Source organism: Pseudorca crassidens, chromosome 12 (assembly GCF_039906515.1).
Source record: "Pseudorca crassidens isolate mPseCra1 chromosome 12, mPseCra1.hap1, whole genome shotgun sequence".
In the NCBI taxonomy this organism is placed as follows: domain Eukaryota; kingdom Metazoa; phylum Chordata; class Mammalia; order Artiodactyla; family Delphinidae; genus Pseudorca; species Pseudorca crassidens.
Window position 1 is genome coordinate 17,636,740 of NC_090307.1, and position 14,681 is coordinate 17,651,420.

General features: G+C 43.8%; 1 long non-coding RNA gene across 1 annotated transcript in view; it reads left to right on the forward strand.

Annotated features, from left to right (window-relative positions):
* Positions 1-14,428, forward strand: part of LOC137204095 (uncharacterized) — an 88,228-nt gene extending 73,800 nt beyond the window's left edge. The window contains exon 3 of the long non-coding RNA XR_010933419.1: positions 14,297-14,428. This is a non-coding gene — a long non-coding RNA (uncharacterized lncRNA). The remainder of the gene's footprint in view (positions 1-14,296) is intronic.
* The last annotated feature ends 253 nt before the right edge of the window (positions 14,429-14,681 follow it).

Consider the following 14,681-nt stretch of genomic DNA (forward strand, 5'->3'; position numbering starts at 1 on the left):
TTATATAGCTGGAGGTTTGTACCTCTTAATCCCCTTCACTTATTTCACCTACCTCCTACCCCCTTACTTCTGGCAACCTCCCATTTGTTCTCTGTATCTATGAGTCTCTTTTCATTTTGTTTTGTTTGTTTATTTTTTGATTCCCCATATAAATGAAATCATGTGGTATGTATCTCTCTGTGTTTGACTTATTTCACTTATCATAATATCTTCTAGATCTATCCATATTGTCACACATGGCAAGTTTTCTTTTTTATGGTTGAGTAATATTCCATTGTATATATATATCACATGTTTATCTATTCATCTACTGATGGACACTTAGCTAACTTCCATATTTTGGCTATTGTAAACAGTGCCTCAGTAAACATTGGAGTGCATATATGTTTTCAAATTAGTGTTTTTGTTTTTTGAGGAGAGTAAAATTGCTTGATCATATGGCAATTCTATTTTTAATTTTTTGAGGAAGCTCTATACTGTTTTCCATGGTGGCTGCACCAATTTACAATTCCACCAACAGTGCACAAGGTTTCCCTTTTCCTCACCAGCACTTGTTACTTGTATTTTTGATGATAGCCATTCTGACAGGTGTGAGGCGATATCTCACTGTGGTTTTGACTTGCATTTCCCTGATAATTAGTGGTGTTGAGCATCTTTTCATGGGCCTCTTGGCCATCTGCCTTTCCTCTTTGGAAAAATGTCTATTCAGTTTTATGCCCATTTTGTAATCAGGTTGTTTATTTTTTGATGTTGAGTTCTAAGAACTGTTTATATATCTGTTTATATATGTTGGATATTAATCCCTTATCAGTCATATCTTTTCTCCCATAGGTTGTCTTTTCATTTTGTTGATGGTGTCCTTTGCTGTGCAAAAGCTTTTAAATTTAATTAGGTCCCATTTGTTTATTTTTTCTTTTATTTCCTTTACTTTAAGAGACACATCCACAAAAATATTGCTGCAATTTATGTCAAAGAGTTTTCTGCCTATGTTTTCCTCTAGGAGTTTTATAGTATCTGGTCTTAACAATTAGGTCTTTAAGTCATTTTGAGTTTACTTTGTTTATGGTATTAGATTTTTTTTTTTAACCACTAATTTGAAAAGATATGTGCATCCTAATGTTCATAGCAGCATCATTTACAATTGCCAAGATATGGAAGCAACCTAAGTGTCCATCAACAGATGAATGGATAAAGAAGATGTGGCATACACACACACACACACACACACACACACACACACGATGGAATACGACTCAACCATAAAAAGAGTGAAATGTTGCCATTTGCAACAACAGGGATGGACTTGGAAGGCATTATGCTAAGTGAAATAGGTCAGACAGAGAAAGACAAATGCTGTATGATATTACTTGATGTGGAATCTAAAAAATACAACAAACTAGTGAATATAACAGAAAAGAAGCAGACTCATAGATATAGAGAACAAACTAGTGGTTGCCAGTGGTGGAGGAGGGGCAATATAAGGGAGATACAAACTGTTGGGTGTAAAACAGGCTACAAGGATCTATATTCAACATGAGGAATATAGCCAATATTCACTAATAACTGTAAATAGAGTGTAACCTTTAAAACTGTATAAAAATAAAATATTTTTTAAAATAATAAATTTTAAAAATAAAATATTCCATTTCCTTTTTCCTAACCCAACGAGGAGGGAGAGAATAATTATTTGTGCCTCACTTACCACTTTTAGACCCTTGACAACCTGATAGCCTTCTCTTTAGTTAACTGCTTTAGCCCTTTCTCTCATATCTCAGGTATCTCCCCAACCACTTAGTTCTTTCAGCCATTTTTTTCTGCACTCACTCCAAAGAAATGGGGCTGGAAATCACATGAGATCTGCTCTGTGGGGCACTGAAGGTTTGCTTCCTGGCTGGACGGCATTCACCTTATGCCATTGGTTGAAGCCATATGGCTTCTCCTGCCATCCGGGGGTCTGTTGAAAACTACATTTAGGTCCCATTTAGCTCTAGCCTGACCTACAATCTTGACAAAGACCAATCGTGTTCAGTTTCATTCCCGAATTTTGTCTCATGGGCCCCCATTGCAGTAGGCTGTTTTCTGTGCCTGCTTCAACTTTTCAACTTAGACTAATTTGTTATGACCCATGGATAGTTTGCATTATTAAAATTCTGTCATCTCGCCTACAGGCAAAGGTGGGTAATCTGAAGATCATCTAATCCATTCTGGAACTAACTCTCTCTCTATCTCTCTCAATTCTGAAAAAAATGGCAACCATTGGCAGCAGGAAAGATCCTGCTTTCTACTCTGCACACACCCAATGTCAATACGGTATAAATATAAAAATGGGTTCTGGTATTTTGAATGGATGGAGGAGCAATTAGCTGAGTATTTTCTGCTTGTCTGTTTGCCATGGAGGAGGTGGACTGCGGTTAGGCTCCCTGGTGCCAGTCTCCTAAGGTCGTAGCTCATGTGCCTAAGAATGCATTCATTCATTTATTCAACAAACGTTTATTAAATGCCAGAGTATGCAGACCCAGGAGGCACAAAACAAATGCTCGTCAAATAAAATTGTGTGACAACGAACCTCAACCCACTCAGGCAACGGAGCGAAGAGCAGGCGAGCCTGGCAGGAGCTGGCTCTCCCACCGTCGTGTGTGAGAGCTCTGGGGTTCTTGACCCCTGGCCTGAACCGTAGCAAGAGGGCTTGTCACTGAGCCTGTCACGTGGGGCAGAAGCAAATGCCTTGCTGAGGTCTCAGGTCGATTACATCTATTGCTTCCACCTTATCTACATGGCCTGTCACTCTATCATAGAAGGAAATTAAATTGGTCCGACTTGATTTACTCTTCACACGGCTGTGTCCATAAGCTCCCCAGGCCTTGCCCCCTTCTGGCTGACTGCACATTGATTGCTTGATGATTTGTTCTAGCATCTTCCCTGGAAACCAGGTTAAGCTTATCAGGCTGTAAGGAATGTGGTCATCTTTTTCTGCTTCCTAAATGATGGGCATCGTGTTTGTTCTTTGTGAAGCTCCCAAGGTAACGCCCCTTCCCTGGGAAACACTCAGAGTAATTGCTGGTCCCTCCCCAATGGTCCCTGCCAATTCCCCATATCCATTCAATTGAGTGTTGCGAGTCTCTGTGGTTTTAGTTTCAGATAGCTTTTTGCAAAGGATGCTCCACTCTATTTCAGGTACACTGGTCCGAGCCATGTCACGTAGGGTGAGACTCCATGCCTGGAAAACAAACCCAGGGTTAAAGAAGGAAGACTCAAAGAAGAAACCTACTGTACTCAGCAGCCACGGTGGGGCTGACAGGAGATCAGAAATCTTGAGAATTATTGGGAACAGGTTCCACACGAGACAAAATGTCTGGTTGTTGTTGCTTTCTGAGTGTAACCCGCAGACCTTACATCAAAATGTAGCATCTTTTGGTACAGACAGAAGTAAATATACACATTAAAACCTCTGCTATTTTGAGTCCTCCGGTTACCTGCTTGCCCTCTTTGCCCATCAGGAATGGTATTTTCCTGGGGTTTTCTTCTGTGCAATGTAAATGAAGAATACTTCCGGTAACATTTCATGGAAGCCTGTCTAACCTTTCTGCTTCTGTGCCTTGGTGCTTAGGCCACTTCTTTGTTCCTTAGTGACTTGCTCTTTTCCTCCTCTCCTCACTTCATCGGCTCCCACCTGCCCCCTTGTTAGGTCCCAGAACACAGCACCATTTTGCTACGCTTCCTGTCCTTTCTGCATTCCAGTGTTTTTCCTGAGTCCCCTGAGCTGATTATTTAAAGGGCACTTGTTTTCCCCCATAGTTCTTTATCTCCTTGAGCCTTTTCCTCCATGACGTAGTAAGAAACTTCTTATAAATTCCTTCAGGTATAGAAATCTGCTTTTCAAAGCCTCTCTCTTCTTCATTAACAACGCCTACTAAGGATCATAGACTTTTGCACTCAACCCCAAAGCAAAATTTTCTTCCTCCAAAGAAATGAATCAAGATAAAGTAAATTGCTCCTAATGTACCATTAGAATTTGGCAATTCTTGTCCTGATTTATTCTGCAGATATTTTAGTGTAGAAGAGATTTTCTGCTTCATCATACACGTTTACACCCGTCACCCAAGATGCCAACCTGGCATTTCTTTGCAGATCTCATTTCCCACAGCAGCCCTTAGATTTATAGATTAATTGGATAATTCTCACTCATTAGAGGAAATGGTTTCACTCTCTTTCCATGAAGAAACCAAGAAACTCCAACCACTGCCTAAAATGGCCTTCCAGTTTTCTTTCTTTCCCATATTCTCCCTTACCCACCCCCTCCCCATGCATACAACTTTTCCCCATTTCTCCTTCTTTAGTTTCTTCCTGCAGCTCGTGGGCAGGTTGAACCACTTGTGACATCTGAGGCATGTTAAAAAGTCTTGTTTGTCCCCCATCACTCCCTACCCTGTCCCATCCCACTGCCTGGTCTCTCTTAATTTGTACCAACCTCTTGGGAAACACCTGGTCTAGAAGGTTCTGTGCCATATCTTACTCAGTAAGCTACTATCACTTCCCAGCCCATCAACTTGAAATCATTTATCAGGACTCTGAAGAAATGGGAAATGGGACAAGTAAACTTTGATGACTCAAGAAGGAAACTGCTGTCTGCTATGTCACCTGGGAAGGTGAGGTCAGGATGGGGAGAGGCATCAGAGGGGGCCAGTTAGTGGTCTTTGAAGCTCTGAGAAGGAGACAGAAGGGTGAGAAATTAAGAGGGTACGGGCATGGACATGCTCCATTGGTACCATTTGGCTGGAGGATAATGCTGAGTTTCTCCATAAAAAATATAAAAGTGAGATGGGGAAGACCCATTTGGTGACTTGAGCCAAGCCCCACCAACATAGGGCAAATGGTACACGTCTTCCTGGGATGGCTTTAAGTTTAAATTATGAAGTGATGGGATGCCTGCTCCCTAACTGGGCAGATAGAAGGCCTTTCCTGGAGGTACCAGCATGGGAAAATCAGTTCTTCCACTTAGCTGAAATCCTCCTATGCTTGTTTCCAGTCAATAATGACTTCTTCCCAGAGCAGTGGGGTTTTCAGCGATGCTGCTCAGTTTTAGTAGTTTGCAAAGGGAAATTAAGGTAAAACTGATTGCTGTTCCCCTTCCTTCCTCCCACCCCTGATTAAGTCAGTGCTGTGCAGCTGGCTCATTGGCTTTCAACTTGGGCTGCGCATTATAATCATCTGGGGAGCTTTGAAAACTCCCACCCAGACCAATTAAATTCAGAGCCTCTGAGGGTGGGACCCACGCAGCAAAAGTTATAAGACTGCTCAGGTCATTCCAGTGTGCAGCCAAGTTGAGAACTGCTGCGTTTGCTGATCTGTATTTTCCAGCAACCCAACTTGGTGGGGTCAAGACCCCTGTTGGGTCTTTTTCTTTCCCTCACTGGCTCTGTCACTTCATTTCAGTGGTTGTCAAGCTTTCTGTGTTCGTGTCACACTCAACTCTGAGATTTTTGGCAGCCCACCTGTGGTGATTCAAAGACTTGAAGTTACACCGACCAGCTGGCACTTAGCACAGGACAGATTGTTTCGGTGTCTCTATAAATGGCTGTATATGCTATTGCGTGAGTCGCCATTTTCCACTGGGTTAGAAAACCTGGGCCTGGCCTGAACCCTCTTAGATACTCTCAAGGCCAAGTTCTTACTTGCTCCAGTGAACACACCTTCTTCTTCCAGCGTCAACCTGGCATTAGGCTATGCCAGTAACCCATTTCTCTCAACAAGTTCTACCCAGTTGTACCCCATAGTGTTAGAGCCACTCAGCTTCCATCTGAAAGACACCCAGGAAGCATTAGTTAGGGGCACGAAAATTATGTCATACACACTGATTGAAACTGAGTGTACTCCTGTGAAGAGGTTTGAAAAAGGAGCAGCAGCAGAGCAGTTGCGATCACCACCCCTAATCACTGCAGTCAGACTCTCCCCCATCCCCAGCCTGGCTCCCCCACTTAGGCAAGGCAGGCGCTTACCTGCCCAGCCCCTGCCTACCGCATGCTCAGGGCTCCCTCTACCAGGAGCTGTCCCATCCCGGGAGGAAGCATGTAGTAAGTTTTCTGTCTGAGTGGGAAACTGCCCCTCTGTGGAGCCGCTGTCCTTGTCACTGAGGTCTCCTCCCTGCTCTCCTGCCCTTGGGCCTGGTTTCTGACTTCCTGGCCTCACATCCCCCCACCTTCCTGCCTGGTTTCTCTCCCTGTTCACCGCTCCCACCCTGTCCACGAGCCCTCAGATCCCAGCCCCTCCTCTCCCTGGGCCTGGGTCCTGCCTGCCTCCCTTGGCTCCACCTTGAGTCTCCTAACCTGGCTGTCTGGTCAGCTTCCTGAGTGCCTGCCACCACCTTCAGATGCCTGGTGTGGAAGAGCTATCTTCAGCCCATGGTCAACCTCAGAACTTTGCTTTTCTCTACCATCTGTCCAGCGAGGTAGTCATGTTTGTCCTTCTGACCTAGATCCAAATCCAAGTTCTACCTTCAAAGGGGTCCCATTTTGGAGACCCCAAGACTGAAGGGATTCAGCCATTCCCCCTGAGACCAGCACCTAGTCATGGGTCCACATGGTTGACCAAGAGGCAATCATTTATTCCTCTTGATGGCTCCTTCAGACCCCAAAAAGCAAAGGGAACAAAAGCATGTTCCCCTGGGATGTGACAGGAACCCATGAAGGAAGTTAGCCCCCTGAAAGTACTCTTGGTTCCTTTTTCACAGGTCTGTTTGGTGCCTTGTCAGAGTATTTTGGCCAAAACAGCTTGGCTTTTGAGGAGGGAAGGAGAACAGCTACCCTGTGTCCTATGTAAGAGCCCTCTCCACTCTTAGCCTCCGCTACCTCCCCTGCAGATGAAATCATCCCAGCTTCTTGTGGAGAAGGTGAATGAGGTGAAGCCCCGATCATGGAGTATTGGCACTGGATCATTTTGTTCCAAGATGGCATTCTGGAAGGCCAACTCTAGCCACTGGTAGTGTCTGCCTGGAGACCTGGGTTAAGGTTCATGAGGCTGCTGTGTAGACTGGTCATCAAGAATGCAACAATTAATTGTCAGTGTCTTCTGTAGATGCAAGGATGGAATTATGGGCTGTATATTTACTCACTCTGATCTGGTTCCACAATTTCATTTCCAGAGAGATGAGGTGACTTGCCTGAAGTCACAAGACTAGTTAACAGAACCAGGAATTGAACTGAAATTGCTGACTTTGGTCCATTGCCTTTAGGTGGCACTTTCCAGGGTGTGCCATGAAGTTAAATGTGCGTATTTGCAATAGATACTTCTCATGTGAACTGGGAATTCCTACAAAGCCCCAAATGGGGACAATCTCCGCAAAACCAGCCATCTCATTGTCTGTCTCTCTTTCTTCCTATTTTTCTACCATTCAACTGATGGTTTTATTTTTATTTTATTTTTTGGTGAGAACATTTAAGTTTTACTCTCTTAATTATACAATACAGTGTTATCAACTATAGTCACCATGTTAGACATTAGATCCTTATTCTTATAAATGGAAATTTGTACCCTTTTACCAACCTCTCCCTATTTCCCCCAACCCCCAGACCCTGGCGACCACTTTCCTTTCTGTTTCTATAAGTTTGACTTTTTTTTAGATTCTGCATATAAGTGTTACCATGAAGTATTTGTCTTTCTCTGTTTGGCTTATTTCACTTAGCATAATGCCCTCAAAGTCTATCCATGTGGTTGCAAATGGTAGGATTTCCTTATTTCTATAGCTGAATAATATTTCATTGTATATATATATTACAATTTCTTTGTCCATTTGTCCACTGATTGACACTTAGGTTGTTTCCATGTCTTGGCTATTGTAAACAATACTTCAATGAACATGGGGGTGTAGATATGTCTTTGATTTAGTTTTGATACTGATGTCTTTGATACTGATTTAGTTTCCTTAGGATATATACTCAGAAGTGGAATTGCTGGACCATATGGTAGTTCTATTTTTAATTTCTTGAGGAACCTCTAAATTGCTTTCCATAGTGGCTGCATGAATTTACATTCCCACCAACAGGGCACAAAGGTTCCCTTTTCTCCACATCCTCACCAACCCTTCTTATCTCTTGAGTTTTTGATGATAGCCATTCTAACAATGAGAGGTGGTATCTCACTGCGGTTTTGGTTCGCATTCCCTGATGATCAGTGATGTTGAGCACTTTTTCATGTACCTGTCTGCCATTTGTATGTCTTCTTTGAAAAAATGTCTACTCAGTTCTTCTGTCCATTTTAAAATCAGATTTTTTTTTCTATTGAGTTGTGTGAGTTCTTTATATATGTAGTCAACACTTCATATCTGCGTTACATCAGGTTTACATGATGTAAACATTGTGTACTGTGTTTACAATCTGTGGTTGGTTGACTCCACAGATGCAGAACCCACAGATATGGAGACCTAACCATGGGACTTGAATAACTGTGGATTTTCGTATCTGCTGTGGGTCCTGGAACCACTCCCCTGGAGATACCAAGAAATGACTATTTTTTAAAATATTAACCCCTTATCAGATTTGCAAATATTTTCTCCCATTCCGTAGGTTGCCTTTTCAATTTGTTCATGGTTTCCTTCTTCCGTTGCCAAGACTGATGTCAGAGAGCTTATCCGCTGTGCTTTCTTCTAGGAGTTTTATGGTTTCAGGTCTTATATTTAACGTTTTACTCCATTTTGAGTTGATTTTTGTGTATGGTATAAGCCTCCAGTTTCATTCTTTTGCATGTCACTGTCCAGTTTTCCCAATATCATTTATTGAAGAGACTATCATTTCCCCACTGCATATTCTCAGCTCCTTTCGTCGTAAATTAATTGACCATAAATGCAAGGTTTCTTTCCGGGCTCTCTATTCTGTTGCATTTATCCGTGTGTCTGTGTAGCCAATCTTTGGATATGGTTTATGTCAATATTATACTATTTTGATTACTATAACTTTATAATATAATTTGAAAGCAGGAAGTGTTATATCTCCAGATTTGTTCTTCTTTCTCAAGATGGCTTTGGCTATTTAGGGTCTTCTGTGGTTCTATACAAATTTTAGAATTGTTTTTCAAGATTTATTATAAGGAATTGGCCCAGATAATTACGGAGGCTGAGATGTCCCATGATCAACTGTCTGCAATTCCAAAGACCTGAGAACCAGGAGGGCCAATAGTGTAAATTCCAGTCCAAGTCCATATGTTGGAGAAGACTGGTCCCCAGCTCAAAAATAGGCAGAGAGAGGGCGTTCTCTGTTACCCTGCCATTTGTTCTATTCAGGTCTCGAAAGGATTGGATGAGGACCACCCACACCAAGGAAGGCAATCTGCTTTATTCAGTCTGTGAATTCAAATGTTAACCTCATCCAGAGATGCCATCACAGACACACGCAGAAGAATGCTTCACCAAATATCTGCACACTCCATGGGCCAGTCAGGCTGACACAGAAAATTAACCATCACAGCTCATATGATGGAATATGTGATGAAAGAAGTTCAACCATTGAAAATGACGTAGAACAATATTTATTGATACAGATTTAATGATATATTCCTGAGTTAACAGAATATGTTCCCAAAGAGTCTATATTGTTGGAGACATGTTTTAAACTGCATATATGTGTAGATAAAACATCATGAAAGAATATGTAAGTAGTTAAAATCTTCATGATAAAATTGTCTATGAAGTATAGCATGTCTGCATTTTCTGGTTTTTTACCAAAAACACAAGTTACTGGCAGGTAGTCTCCAAGATGGCCCCCAATGATCCCCATCTCCTGTTATTCATGTCCTTGAACCACTGCTTCCTTTTTGCATGTGGGCTGGATTTAGTGACTTGCTTCTAGACAATAGGATGCAGTAGAGTTGATGGGATGTGATTTCCAAAATAGGGTGTAAGAAGACAGGCGTCTGTCTTAGGCACTCTCCCATGCTCTCTTGTTTCCTCACTTGCTTCAATGGAAGCCAGCTGCCATGTTATGAGTTGCCCTATGAAGAGGTCCCCACGGCAAGGAACTGTGGGGGGCCTCTGACCAACAGCCAGCAAGGAACTAAGGCCCTCAGTCCAATAATCCACAAGGAACTGAGTCTCGCCAGGAACATGAGTGAACACGCAAGTGGGTCCTCCCCTAGGCGGACTTGCAGATGAGACCATGGCCCCAGCTGAAGTCCTGACTGCAGTCTTCTGAGATACCTTAAGCCCGAGGCATCTAGCTCAGCTGTGCCAGGATTCCTGACTCACAAAAACTGGGAGATAATAACTGTGTGTTATTTATAGCTGTTTAGCTTTGTGTTAATTTGTTACACAGCAATAGAAAGTGAGACACTGATGTAATGATATTTTAGAAATTGCTTTTGAAAAAAGTCCTAGGGACAGGTTTGCCAACAAATTTAGCTCTAACTCCTCAGCTTCGGTTCCCCTTTCCCCAGCCCAGGGCTTTCTTCCTGACTTTGCCAAACTAGTCAGTCTCAAACATCTGGGTCCTGGTCCCTGCTTGGCCACAGAATCCCCTACCTCTCTAGGCGTCTGTTGCCTCCCCTTTGTGAAGACGGGGTGGGGTACAATCCCCAGAGACTTGCTCCCAGGGACCTCTTCTCTGTGCCTCTCAGGGGTGAGCTCTTCACCTCATCTCCTTGCATTTAGTCTTCATTTTTCTCTCTCCCCTCACTTCAGATATAAAGGCTCCAATATTTATGAAGTGCAGATTCTGGAGAAAAGAAATGAAGTGAAAATACAGGAGCTCTGAGGAGGACCCTGACGGCATCCTGATGCACCAGTTACACTCGGAGCCAGATTCAGGGAGCCCCTCAGCCATTTCTCCACCCTCTTCAGTACCTAAAAAAATAGGAATAAGTTTAAAAAACCCAACTGCAACCAAACTACCACACTTCACATAAAGTCTCTCCTGAAAGTTCCAAATCTGAAGAAATATTTGCTCGTAGCCTGGCCTCTGGGTAAAATTTAGTTCTGCCTGAGAAAGAGGGGTCAAGATGAGCTTCTCAAAGCCCTACACTGCCAAGTTCACTGCACGTCGGGGCCTCTGCCAGCCAGGCGTGATGCGAAATTGAAGTGACTCTGAGCCCAAACCCATTAAACGCTCCGGGAAGGTGCTTCTGTGCTCATTAATGGAATTAGGTGCTCGGAGAGAAAGAGATCAGATGAATACCTCAGGCTTCCGTTCTGTAATCCTAGGAAAGTGATCTGATCAGGAGCCCAGTTAAATACAACAAAAAGTGCAGAGCGCTCTAAGTACTCTGGAGATCCAGAACCCGTCTGTTTTTCCCTCTAGTGTGGCTCACTGCATAAGCCCAAGACAATCCCACTACCAGCATAGAATGGTATATTTTGAGGGTGATTAAGCACTAAATGTAGGCCAGGATGGAGTTGTAAATGGCTCAGGCAGTCATGGGATTATGAGCCTCACAGGAAACTGATGTCATGTCGGGCCCACTTTTCACTCTGGTTCCTCTGATGGTTTGATGCTGGGCTTCAATGATGCTGCAGAAGTTGGTTGGTCCATTTCTGACTCTTCCTGTGATGACAGTCCTTCGTCTTCCGGCAAGGTCATTATTATCTTCCTGTGAGGTTGCAACAGCAGTAATAGAACAGCAATAGTAATGACAAGTGGGTGTTATACGTGTATATTTATATGCAATCCTATTTAAATTGTAAGCCTATGGGCTAAGTATTACTAAATCCATGTAGAGAAGAAGAGATTGAAGCATAACAATATTAAGTCATCTCCAAGGACATAGCTATCAAGCGGCAAGCCTGGGATTCCCACATAGTCTGTGTGACCATGAACCTGTGTTCTTTGCAATGGATGATGAACTACACTGCTTGTGGGTACTAACCTGAAGCCTCCTGACTGATCTGTGGTCACTACACCAGCATTATCTTGCTTGGAAATCCCCTTGAGCTATGAGAGAGGTGGATGGTCAAAGTCAGTGGTTCCCAACCTGGCTGAACTTACAATCTGCAGGAATGCCAAGGCCCAGCTCCCACTCACAACTAAAACTTTTAGACTCAGGGGTCTGTGATGGGGCCACCTGTCTGAATTTTGTTAACAAGGGCTTTGGTTGGTTCTGACACAGTCAAATAGCAGACTAACATTTTGGAACCACTAGACTGAGTGATCTGAAAATTCCCTTCCAGAACTAAATCTCCAGGGCAGGAGGGCATTTGGAGAGCTGCCTCGTCACCTGGCCCTCTCCTTACTCCTTACTGTCAGGTGTCCCTTTCCTGGGCTGAGCTGCCTCACCCTCGCCCTCTCTGGCTCCCTCTGACCCTGGCTAGGAACACACCACAGCAAACACACTGGCCCTGCCTCTGCCTGAGCTCCCATCTTTGCTAACTCTTTTCTCTGGCTCTGATATTCTACTCCCTGTCATCGAATCCTTCCAAGCCTGTATTTTCTTAATAGGTAATACATACACACAGTACAAATCCCCTGATTTACAAAAGGACGTATTGATAAATATCTCCTTCCTACCCTATAACCCAGGCATCCAGGTCTCGCGCCCAGAGGGTTCCCCCAGTCATGCCTTACAAAAAAGAAATACAGTGCTGTGTGCCTGCTGTACATAGTGGTTTGCTCTGCTAATTTTGAGGAAACTGTGCCTTGAAGATTATTCCAGATCCATGCATAGAAGTTCTGCAGCTTAATTCCTTCACAAGAGTAGGCCATAGTTTGTTCTAGCCATCCTCTATTGGTGGCATAGACAATGTTTAGGTTGTTTCCAACCTCTGGCTATTACTAACAATGCCACAGTGAATATTTTCGTATGTATGCCATTTCCCACATGTATGAGAATATCTGTAGAGTAAAATTCATGGGAGTGGAATTGTAAGTCAGAGGGTATATTGTTCATCTTAACTCCAGTTTCCTATCCACTTTGAGTCAGGCTTCTAATCCCTGGCACTCTGGGTAACAGAGCCCAGGCCTCTGCTCATTTACGTCCCAAGTCTCTACGCTGGGGCCCTGATTTCCAGGGGCATTTCAATGGGTCTGGGTGGCCCACTCACCCTCACCTGCCCAGTGTGCTCCCTGCTAGGCACCCAGCTGAGCCTCTGAGACTCAGGTTTCCACATTACAGAAGGTTGCAGACATCTTCCTCTCTGCCTGGGCTTGTTCCGCAGACCCTGGGATTATGGCCGCTGTCTAGATTTAAAGTTCCCGAGAGCTCTTTCCATTGCTAACTGACCTCTTCCGTAGTCATCTCTGTGCATCCAGGTTCCCTTTTGTCTGCTTCAATCAAACCCAACTCTTCATTCCTTCTAGCTGGCTGGCCGTGTTGAAACTGAAGACCTACCACAAGTCACAGGATCTGGACCATCTCCAGATATAACCTCAGCGTAGGTGGCACTTGTCTTGGGACCTTTCTGTCCATTTTCTCTGGGTCCCTCCATGCCTTCAAAATGCTCTCCAGCTGCCCAGAGTTTCCTCTGGGTTTCTTGCCTGGATTCGCTGACTGTATTTAACAGCGCCGTGTGTTCCAGATTTCTTCTACTCTCTCCAGCCTTATTTCAGAACGTGTCTGTCTTGTCTTTCATCTCCTAAGGGTCCTATTGGATAAACTCATCCTCATTGGCAGATAATGTCATCCATGTGATAATCCTCCTAGAGGTATTTTCATCTTGGGATGGGGCTTCCCGAGATCCCTTTGCTGAATGAATGGCACTACAGGGACGGGAGTAGGTCAAGGAGGATTTGAGGAATGGAGGGGTGGCTGGTAGAAGTAGCATGGTCCATGGTGTGGTCCATTTCGAACTGTGTGATGTACGTCACTTTGCAGAGCCCAAGTTTCCTCATATTACATTTCTCTTAGTGGTGTTGAGGTCAACTAACATAACTGACGTGGAAGTACTTTGTAAGGTACAAGGTACTGTTACCCTTTCACCAGCATCCCCCAAAGTCCAGAGTGCTGAGCCGCCAGGAACGCCAGCCCTGTGCGAGGCAGCCACTTGGCAAGAAAGGAGGACCAAATTGCTCTATATTGTTTCCACCTCATTCTCTAGAAAGTACAGACAGCCAACAGATTAAACAATGAAACCCTTGTGAAAATCTTTCCATCATCAGGGTCAACTCTAATTTTTTCATCTTGCCTCAGACATTGACTTCAATTTCTTAGATTTGCACAGTAACAAATTCTTCCTGGTTATAGGGAGATGGTCTCCTTGAGTTTGTCCTTGTGAATCCTAGACATTTAAGTGTGCTTTTTGGCATGGGCTCAGTTCCCTCGTTCTTGGAAGATGTTTCCTGGGTCTGGTCTTCACGCTGTGTCTTTCTGTTCATTCAATTTGCAGTGGCATCCTGACTGTCACAGGAGGTCTTGGAACAAGCCTAGATGAGAGCTGACAGCTTCCCCGCCTGACGCTGCCTTGGGATTCCCAAAGTGCTATTATCACAGCTTCTGACCTGAACTGTACCAACCCAGGTGACTTGGATGCTTTCTTTGTTTCTCTGTACCGTTCTCCTGCCTTTGTTCTGATTTTTACGTGTCCATTGCTACTGGCCCAGGTCACTGTATCCCTGACAACCTCCTCAGGGGAAGCAAGGATTCCAGGAACAAACATTTTGTCCCTTGGCTAGAGTAACAGTAAATGAAAAGAGGAATAAATGCTCCTTTCCACAAAAGCTTTAGGGGCAGCTTTGGATTCTCTATTCCCCAGGTCAACTCAAAAAAAAAAA